Genomic DNA, 11144 nt, shown 5'->3' with positions numbered 1-11144 from the left:
TGGAAGAGAAAAGTTTGAGCATCCAGATATGGGTAATAGTGTCACCCTGGGGCTGGAAAAAGAGGTACATACAACAGTCCACACAACACAAGCGGGTTGCAGCGGCCCAAATGCAACCCTCCTGCACTTGCATCACTACACATCCAAACATTCCCTAGCATTGCTGTTTCAGGGAATGTTTGGATGTGCAGTCTTGCAAATGCCGGAGGGCTGCACTTTGGACATGCCGGGGTGATTTTGGACAAGGGAGTTTAGGTCAATACATCTCAGCTGAGGGGGGTTGTCTGCTACATGGCGGAGGGTCAGGTCCACATCACCAGTAGGGTCACCCATGGAACATCAGGTGAAATGTCGTGTCTCCTCACATCCACGCCACTTGGGAAGATACATCACAGGACCTGTGGAAGAGAAAAGTTTGAGCATCCAGATATGGGTAATAGTGTCACCCTGGGGCTGGAAAAAGAGGTACATACAACAGTCCACACAACACAAGCGGGTTGCAGCGGCCCAAATGCAACCCTCCTGCACTTGCATCACTACACATCCAAACATTCCCTAGCATTGCTGTTTCAGGGAATGTTTGGATGTGCAGTCTTGCAAATGCCGGAGGGCTGCACTTTGGACATGCCGGGGTGATTTTGGACAAGGGAGTTTAGGTCAATACATCTCACCTGAGGGGGGTTGTCTGCTACATGGCGGAGGGTCAGGTCCACATCACCAGTAGGGTCACCCATGGAACATCAGGTGAAATGTCGTGTCTCCTCACATCCACGCCACTTGGGAAGATACATCGCAGGACCTGTGGAAGAGAAAAGTTTGAGCATCCAGATATGGGTGATAGTGTCACCCTGGGGCTGGAAAAAGAGGTACATACAACAGTCCACACAACACAAGCGGGTTGCAGCGGCCCAAATGCAACCCTCCTGCACTTGCATCACTACACATCCAAACATTCCCTAGCATTGCTGTTTCAGGGAATGTTTGGATGTGCAGTCTTGCAAATGCCGGAGGGCTGCACTTTGGACATGCCGGGGTGATTTTGGACAAGGGAGTTTAGGTCAATACATCTCACCTGAGGGGGGTTGTCTGCTACATGGCGGAGGGTCAGGTCCACATCACCAGTAGGGTCACCCATGGAACATCAGGTGAAATGTCGTGTCTCCTCACATCCACGCCACTTGGGAAGATACATCGCAGGACCTGTGGAAGAGAAAAGTTTGAGCATCCAGATATGGGTAATAGTGTCACCCTGGGGCTGGAAAAAGAGGTACATACAACAGTCCACACAACACAAGCGGGTTGCAGCGGCCCAAATGCAACCCTCCTGCACTTGCATCACTACACATCCAAACATTCCCTAGCATTGCTGTTTCTGGGAATGTTTGGATGTGCAGTCTTGCAAATGCCGGAGGGCTGCACTTTGGACATGCCGGGGTGATTTTGGACAAGGGAGTTTTGGTCAATACATCTCACCTGAGGGGGGTTGTCTGCTACATGGCGGAGGGTCAGGTCCACTTCACCAGTAGGGTCACCCATGGAACATCAGGTGAAATGTCGTGTCTCCTCACATCCACGCCACTTGGGAAGATACATCGCAGGACCTGTGGAAGAGAAAAGTTTGAGCATCCAGATATGGGTGATAGTGTCACCCTGGGGCTGGAAAAAGAGGTACATACAACAGTCCACACAACACAAGCGGGTTGCAGCGGCCCAAATGCAACCCTCCTGCACTTGCATCACTACACATCCAAACATTCCCTAGCATTGCTGTTTCAGGGAATGTTTGGATGTGCAGTCTTGCAAATGCCGGAGGGCTGCACTTTGGACATGCCGGGGTGATTTTGGACAAGGGAGTTTAGGTCAATACATCTCACCTGAGGGGGGTTGTCTGCTACATGGCGGAGGGTCAGGTCCACATCACCAGTAGGGTCACCCATGGAACATCAGGTGAAATGTCGTGTCTCCTCACATCCACGCCACTTGGGAAGATACATCGCAGGACCTGTGGAAGAGAAAAGTTTGAGCATCCAGATATGGGTGATAGTGTCACCCTGGGGCTGGAAAAAGAGGTACATACAACAGTCCACACAACACAAGCGGGTTGCAGCGGCCCAAATGCAACCCTCCTGCACTTGCATCACTACACATCCAAACATTCCCTAGCATTGCTGTTTCAGGGAATGTTTGGATGTGCAGTCTTGCAAATGCCGGAGGGCTGCACTTTGGACATGCCGGGGTGATTTTGGACAAGGGAGTTTAGGTCAATACATCTCACCTGAGGGGGGTTGTCTGCTACATGGCGGAGGGTCAGGTCCACATCACCAGTAGGGTCACCCATGGAACATCAGGTGAAATGTCGTGTCTCCTCACATCCACGCCACTTGGGAAGATACATCGCAGGACCTGTGGAAGAGAAAAGTTTGAGCATCCAGATATGGGTAATAGTGTCACCCTGGGGCTGGAAAAAGAGGTACATACAACAGTCCACACAACACAAGCGGGTTGCAGCGGCCCAAATGCAACCCTCCTGCACTTGCATCACTACACATCCAAACATTCCCTAGCATTGCTGTTTCTGGGAATGTTTGGATGTGCAGTCTTGCAAATGCCGGAGGGCTGCACTTTGGACATGCCGGGGTGATTTTGGACAAGGGAGTTTAGGTCAATACATCTCACCTGAGGGGGGTTGTCTGCTACATGGCGGAGGGTCAGGTCCACATCACCAGTAGGGTCACCCATGGAACATCAGGTGAAATGTCGTGTCTCCTCACATCCACGCCACTTGGGAAGATACATCGCAGGACCTGTGGAAGAGAAAAGTTTGAGCATCCAGATATGGGTAATAGTGTCACCCTGGGGCTGGAAAAAGAGGTACATACAACAGTCCACACAACACAAGCGGGTTGCAGCGGCCCAAATGCAACCCTCCTGCACTTGCATCACTACACATCCAAACATTCCCTAGCATTGCTGTTTCTGGGAATGTTTGGATGTGCAGTCTTGCAAATGCCGGAGGGCTGCACTTTGGACATGCCGGGGTGATTTTGGACAAGGGAGTTTTGGTCAATACATCTCACCTGAGGGGGGTTGTCTGCTACATGGCGGAGGGTCAGGTCCACTTCACCAGTAGGGTCACCCATGGAACATCAGGTGAAATGTCGTGTCTCCTCACATCCACGCCACTTGGGAAGATACATCGCAGGACCTGTGGAAGAGAAAAGTTTGAGCATCCAGATATGGGTGATAGTGTCACCCTGGGGCTGGAAAAAGAGGTACATACAACAGTCCACATAACACAAGCGGGTTGCAGCGGCCCAAATGCAACCCTCCTGCACTTGCATCACTACACATCCAAACATTCCCTAGCATTGCTGTTTCTGGGAATGTTTGGATGTGCAGTCTTGCAAATGCCGGAGGGCTGCACTTTGGACATGCCGGGGTGATTTTGGACAAGGGAGTTTAGGTCAATACATCTCACCTGAGGGGGGTTGTCTGCTACATGGCGGAGGGTCAGGTCCACATCACCAGTAGGGTCACCCATGGAACATCAGGTGAAATGTCGTGTCTCCTCACATCCACGCCACTTGGGAAGATACATCGCAGGACCTGTGGAAGAGAAAAGTTTGAGCATCCAGATATGGGTAATAGTGTCACCCTGGGGCTGGAAAAAGAGGTACATACAACAGTCCACACAACACAAGCGGGTTGCAGCGGCCCAAATGCAACCCTCCTGCACTTGCATCACTACACATCCAAACATTCCCTAGCATTGCTGTTTCTGGGAATGTTTGGATGTGCAGTCTTGCAAATGCCGGAGGGCTGCACTTTGGACATGCCGGGGTGATTTTGGACAAGGGAGTTTTGGTCAATACATCTCACCTGAGGGGGGTTGTCTGCTACATGGCGGAGGGTCAGGTCCACTTCACCAGTAGGGTCACCCATGGAACATCAGGTGAAATGTCGTGTCTCCTCACATCCACGCCACTTGGGAAGATACATCGCAGGACCTGTGGAAGAGAAAAGTTTGAGCATCCAGATATGGGTGATAGTGTCACCCTGGGGCTGGAAAAAGAGGTACATACAACAGTCCACACAACACAAGCGGGTTGCAGCGGCCCAAATGCAACCCTCCTGCACTTGCATCACTACACATCCAAACATTCCCTAGCATTGCTGTTTCAGGGAATGTTTGGATGTGCAGTCTTGCAAATGCCGGAGGGCTGCACTTTGGACATGCCGGGGTGATTTTGGACAAGGGAGTTTAGGTCAATACATCTCACCTGAGGGGGGTTGTCTGCTACATGGCGGAGGGTCAGGTCCACATCACCAGTAGGGTCACCCATGGAACATCAGGTGAAATGTCGTGTCTCCTCACATCCACGCCACTTGGGAAGATACATCGCAGGACCTGTGGAAGAGAAAAGTTTGAGCATCCAGATATGGGTGATAGTGTCACCCTGGGGCTGGAAAAAGAGGTACATACAACAGTCCACACAACACAAGCGGGTTGCAGCGGCCCAAATGCAACCCTCCTGCACTTGCATCACTACACATCCAAACATTCCCTAGCATTGCTGTTTCAGGGAATGTTTGGATGTGCAGTCTTGCAAATGCCGGAGGGCTGCACTTTGGACATGCCGGGGTGATTTTGGACAAGGGAGTTTAGGTCAATACATCTCACCTGAGGGGGGTTGTCTGCTACATGGCGGAGGGTCAGGTCCACATCACCAGTAGGGTCACCCATGGAACATCAGGTGAAATGTCGTGTCTCCTCACATCCACGCCACTTGGGAAGATACATCGCAGGACCTGTGGAAGAGAAAAGTTTGAGCATCCAGATATGGGTAATAGTGTCACCCTGGGGCTGGAAAAAGAGGTACATACAACAGTCCACACAACACAAGCGGGTTGCAGCGGCCCAAATGCAACCCTCCTGCACTTGCATCACTACACATCCAAACATTCCCTAGCATTGCTGTTTCTGGGAATGTTTGGATGTGCAGTCTTGCAAATGCCGGAGGGCTGCACTTTGGACATGCCGGGGTGATTTTGGACAAGGGAGTTTAGGTCAATACATCTCACCTGAGGGGGGTTGTCTGCTACATGGCGGAGGGTCAGGTCCACATCACCAGTAGGGTCACCCATGGAACATCAGGTGAAATGTCGTGTCTCCTCACATCCACGCCACTTGGGAAGATACATCGCAGGACCTGTGGAAGAGAAAAGTTTGAGCATCCAGATATGGGTAATAGTGTCACCCTGGGGCTGGAAAAAGAGGTACATACAACAGTCCACACAACACAAGCGGGTTGCAGCGGCCCAAATGCAACCCTCCTGCACTTGCATCACTACACATCCAAACATTCCCTAGCATTGCTGTTTCTGGGAATGTTTGGATGTGCAGTCTTGCAAATGCCGGAGGGCTGCACTTTGGACATGCCGGGGTGATTTTGGACAAGGGAGTTTTGGTCAATACATCTCACCTGAGGGGGGTTGTCTGCTACATGGCGGAGGGTCAGGTCCACTTCACCAGTAGGGTCACCCATGGAACATCAGGTGAAATGTCGTGTCTCCTCACATCCACGCCACTTGGGAAGATACATCGCAGGACCTGTGGAAGAGAAAAGTTTGAGCATCCAGATATGGGTGATAGTGTCACCCTGGGGCTGGAAAAAGAGGTACATACAACAGTCCACATAACACAAGCGGGTTGCAGCGGCCCAAATGCAACCCTCCTGCACTTGCATCACTACACATCCAAACATTCCCTAGCATTGCTGTTTCAGGGAATGTTTGGATGTGCAGTCTTGCAAATGCCGGAGGGCTGCACTTTGGACATGCCGGGGTGATTTTGGACAAGGGAGTTTAGGTCAATACATCTCACCTGAGGGGGGTTGTCTGCTACATGGCGGAGGGTCAGGTCCACATCACCAGTAGGGTCACCCATGGAACATCAGGTGAAATGTCGTGTCTCCTCACATCCACGCCACTTGGGAAGATACATCGCAGGACCTGTGGAAGAGAAAAGTTTGAGCATCCAGATATGGGTGATAGTGTCACCCTGGGGCTGGAAAAAGAGGTACATACAACAGTCCACACAACACAAGCGGGTTGCAGCGGCCCAAATGCAACCCTCCTGCACTTGCATCACTACACATCCAAACATTCCCTAGCATTGCTGTTTCAGGGAATGTTTGGATGTGCAGTCTTGCAAATGCCGGAGGGCTGCACTTTGGACATGCCGGGGTGATTTTGGACAAGGGAGTTTAGGTCAATACATCTCACCTGAGGGGGGTTGTCTGCTACATGGCGGAGGGTCAGGTCCACATCACCAGTAGGGTCACCCATGGAACATCAGGTGAAATGTCGTGTCTCCTCACATCCACGCCACTTGGGAAGATACATCGCAGGACCTGTGGAAGAGAAAAGTTTGAGCATCCAGATATGGGTGATAGTGTCACCCTGGGGCTGGAAAAAGAGGTACATACAACAGTCCACACAACACAAGCGGGTTGCAGCGGCCCAAATGCAACCCTCCTGCACTTGCATCACTACACATCCAAACATTCCCTAGCATTGCTGTTTCAGGGAATGTTTGGATGTGCAGTCTTGCAAATGCCGGAGGGCTGCACTTTGGACATGCCGGGGTGATTTTGGACAAGGGAGTTTAGGTCAATACATCTCACCTGAGGGGGGTTGTCTGCTACATGGCGGAGGGTCAGGTCCACATCACCAGTAGGGTCACCCATGGAACATCAGGTGAAATGTCGTGTCTCCTCACATCCACGCCACTTGGGAAGATACATCGCAGGACCTGTGGAAGAGAAAAGTTTGAGCATCCAGATATGGGTAATAGTGTCACCCTGGGGCTGGAAAAAGAGGTACATACAACAGTCCACACAACACAAGCGGGTTGCAGCGGCCCAAATGCAACCCTCCTGCACTTACATCACTACACATCCAAACATTCCCTAGCATTGCTGTTTCAGGGAATGTTTGGATGTGCAGTCTTGCAAATGCCGGAGGGCTGCACTTTGGACATGCCGGGGTGATTTTGGACAAGGGAGTTTTGGTCAATACATCTCACCTGAGGGGGGTTGTCTGCTACATGGCGGAGGGTCAGGTCCACTTCAGCAGTAGGGTCACCCATGGAACATCAGGTGAAGTGTCGTGTCTCCTCACATCCACGCCACTTGGGAAGATACATCGCAGGACCTGTGGAAGAGAAAAGTTTGAGCATCCAGATATGGGTGATAGTGTCACCCTGGGGCTGGAAAAAGAGGTACATACAACAGTCCACACAACACAAGCGGGTTGCAGCGGCCCAAATGCAACCCTCCTGCACTTGCATCACTACACATCCAAACATTCCCTAGCATTGCTGTTTCAGGGAATGTTTGGATGTGCAGTCTTGCAAATGCCGGAGGGCTGCACTTTGGACATGCCGGGGTGATTTTGGACAAGGGAGTTTAGGTCAATACATCTCACCTGAGGTAGGTTGTCTGCTACATGGCGGAGGGTCAGGTCCACATCACCAGTAGGGTCACCCATGGAACATCAGGTGAAATGTCGTGTCTCCTCACATCCACGCCACTTGGGAAGATACATCGCAGGACCTGTGGAAGAGAAAAGTTTGAGCATCCAGATATGGGTGATAGTGTCACCCTGGGGCTGGAAAAAGAGGTACATACAACAGTCCACACAACACAAGCGGGTTGCAGCGGCCCAAATGCAACCCTCCTGCACTTGCATCACTACACATCCAAACATTCCCTAGCATTGCTGTTTCTGGGAATGTTTGGATGTGCAGTCTTGCAAATGCCGGAGGGCTGCACTTTGGACATGCCGGGGTGATTTTGGACAAGGGAGTTTTGGTCAATACATCTCACCTGAGGGGGGTTGTCTGCTACATGGCGGAGGGTCAGGTCCACTTCACCAGTAGGGTCACCCATGGAACATCAGGTGAAATGTCGTGTCTCCTCACATCCACGCCACTTGGGAAGATACATCGCAGGACCTGTGGAAGAGAAAAGTTTGAGCATCCAGATATGGGTGATAGTGTCACCCTGGGGCTGGAAAAAGAGGTACATACAACAGTCCACACAACACAAGCGGGTTGCAGCGGCCCAAATGCAACCCTCCTGCACTTGCATCACTACACATCCAAACATTCCCTAGCATTGCTGTTTCAGGGAATGTTTGGATGTGCAGTCTTGCAAATGCCGGAGGGCTGCACTTTGGACATGCCGGGGTGATTTTGGACAAGGGAGTTTAGGTCAATACATCTCACCTGAGGGGGGTTGTCTGCTACATGGCGGAGGGTCAGGTCCACATCACCAGTAGGGTCACCCATGGAACATCAGGTGAAATGTCGTGTCTCCTCACATCCACGCCACTTGGGAAGATACATCGCAGGACCTGTGGAAGAGAAAAGTTTGAGCATCCAGATATGGGTGATAGTGTCACCCTGGGGCTGGAAAAAGAGGTACATACAACAGTCCACACAACACAAGCGGGTTGCAGCGGCCCAAATGCAACCCTCCTGCACTTGCATCACTACACATCCAAACATTCCCTAGCATTGCTGTTTCAGGGAATGTTTGGATGTGCAGTCTTGCAAATGCCGGAGGGCTGCACTTTGGACATGCCGGGGTGATTTTGGACAAGGGAGTTTAGGTCAATACATCTCACCTGAGGGGGGTTGTCTGCTACATGGCGGAGGGTCAGGTCCACATCACCAGTAGGGTCACCCATGGAACATCAGGTGAAATGTCGTGTCTCCTCACATCCACGCCACTTGGGAAGATACATCGCAGGACCTGTGGAAGAGAAAAGTTTGAGCATCCAGATATGGGTGATAGAGTCACCCTGGGGCTGGAAAAAGAGGTACATACAACAGTTCACACAACACAAGCGGGTTGCAGCGGCCCAAATGCAACCCTCCTGCACTTGCATCACTACACATCCAAACATTCCCTAGCATTGCTGTTTCTGGGAATGTTTGGATGTGCAGTCTTGCAAATGCCGGAGGGCTGCACTTTGGACATGCCGGGGTGATTTTGGACAAGGGAGTTTTGGTCAATACATCTCACCTGAGGGGGGTTGTCTGCTACATGGCGGAGGGTCAGGTCCACTTCACCAGTAGGGTCACCCATGGAACATCAGGTGAAATGTCGTGTCTCCTCACATCCACGCCACTTGGGAAGATACATCGCAGGACCTGTGGAAGAGAAAAGTTTGAGCATCCAGATATGGGTGATAGTGTCACCCTGGGGCTGGAAAAAGAGGTACATACAACAGTCCACACAACACAAGCGGGTTGCAGCGGCCCAAATGCAACCCTCCTGCACTTGCATCACTACACATCCAAACATTCCCTAGCATTGCTGTTTCAGGGAATGTTTGGATGTGCAGTCTTGCAAATGCCGGAGGGCTGCACTTTGGACATGCCGGGGTGATTTTGGACAAGGGAGTTTTGGTCAATACATCTCACCTGAGGGGGGTTGTCTGCTACATGGCGGAGGGTCAGGTCCACATCACCAGTAGGGTCACCCATGGAACATCAGGTGAAATGTCGTGTCTCCTCACATCCACGCCACTTGGGAAGATACATCGCAGGACCTGTGGAAGAGAAAAGTTTGAGCATCCAGATATGGGTGATAGTGTCACCCTGGGGCTGGAAAAAGAGGTACATACAACAGTCCACACAACACAAGCGGGTTGCAGCGGCCCAAATGCAACCCTCCTGCACTTGCATTACTACACATCCAAACATTCCCTAGCATTGCTGTTTCAGGGAATGTTTGGATGTGCAGTCTTGCAAATGCCGGAGGGCTGCACTTTGGACATGCCGGGTTGATTTTGGACAAGGGAGTTTTGGTCAATACACCTCACCTGAGGGGGGTTGTCTGCTACATGGCGGAGGGTCAGGTCCACATCACCAGTAGGTTCACCCATGGTAGAGTTGGATAAAAGGATCAAATATTTGCGGGAACCCAACAACTGGATAAAACGGGGTAACGAACTGTACAAACATGGCCTGGGGATATACATCAACAGGATGTAAAACTCTGAAATACATAAATGAAGAGGTTTTTTTAAAAATATTCCAATGTCAGTTTACACGATAATACAAATGTCAGTATACTCACAGGCAACTGCAAAATAATTTTGGATCAATGTCCGCCGGGAATCCTCTCCTTCGTCCATACCCACCGGTAGAGCAGAAGACCGGTTCCTGCGACGAAGAGTCACCGGCAAACGGTTTGCGACACATATGTTGTGTAAAATACAACATTCATTTACCATGCCGCAAACCTTCGACGGTGAGTACAAAAGAGCACCGCCGGAAGTGTCTAAACATCGAAACCGGCTTTTAAGTACACCGAAGGCACGCTCAATTACTCCCCTCGATGCAATGTGTGTCTCTTGGTAACGTTTTTCTGCTCTACCAACAGGATTAGACAATGGGGTCAACAGCCACGGTTTGTTTGGATAACCCGCATCGCCTATAGAAAATATAAAAAAAATGTTAGGTACTTGTAAAAAATAATAAAAAAAAATAATAATAAAATAATAAAAAAATAAAAAAATTAAAATACATACCTAACAGCCAGCCACCAGGCATGTTTCCTGTTTCAAACTTGTCAAACAGCGATGACTGGCTTAGGATGAAGGAGTCGTGAGATGATCCAGGAAATCCCACAAAAATGTTCAAAAATCTCATGTTTACATCACAGACCGCCTGCACGTTCAGGGAATGGAACTGTTTTCGGTTCCGAAAACATTCCTCTGAATTCCGTGGCGGTCTGATCTGCACGTGGGTACAGTCAATCGCGCCCAGCACATTGGGAAATTTGTATTTGTTGAAAAAGCCTAATTTGATCTCACGACATTCGCTGTCCGTCTCTGGAAATGTGATGTACTGGATCGTCAATTTGCGGAAAGCCCTAATGACCTGGGTTATACAGCGCGACAGTGTCGACTGTGAAAAACCGCATGTTTGAGACAGTGTAGGCTGGAATGTGCCTGACGCCAAAAAATGTAACGTCCCCAGCAGTTTCTGAAAACCGCTGATTGCACGATTTGTCCGTGCCCGAGGTTCCAAGTCGGCCTCCAACAGAGCGTACAGCGAATATATGTCG

General features: G+C 50.5%; 1 long non-coding RNA gene across 1 annotated transcript; it reads right to left on the bottom strand.

Annotated features, from left to right (window-relative positions):
* Nucleotides 1-9903: 9903 nt before the first annotated feature.
* Nucleotides 9904-10853, bottom strand: LOC135051113 (uncharacterized). The gene is made up of 3 exons (XR_010242044.1): nt 10606-10853; nt 10152-10508; nt 9904-10070 (listed from the first exon to the last, which is right to left on the bottom strand). It is a non-coding gene; the product is annotated as an uncharacterized LOC135051113 (long non-coding RNA).
* Nucleotides 10854-11144: the final 291 nt, after the last annotated feature.

Source organism: Pseudophryne corroboree, chromosome 2 (genome assembly GCF_028390025.1).
Source record: "Pseudophryne corroboree isolate aPseCor3 chromosome 2, aPseCor3.hap2, whole genome shotgun sequence".
Taxonomy (NCBI): Eukaryota; Metazoa; Chordata; class Amphibia; order Anura; family Myobatrachidae; genus Pseudophryne; species Pseudophryne corroboree.
Note: the sequence above shows the minus strand (reverse complement) of the source record. Positions and strands in the feature narration are given on the sequence as shown.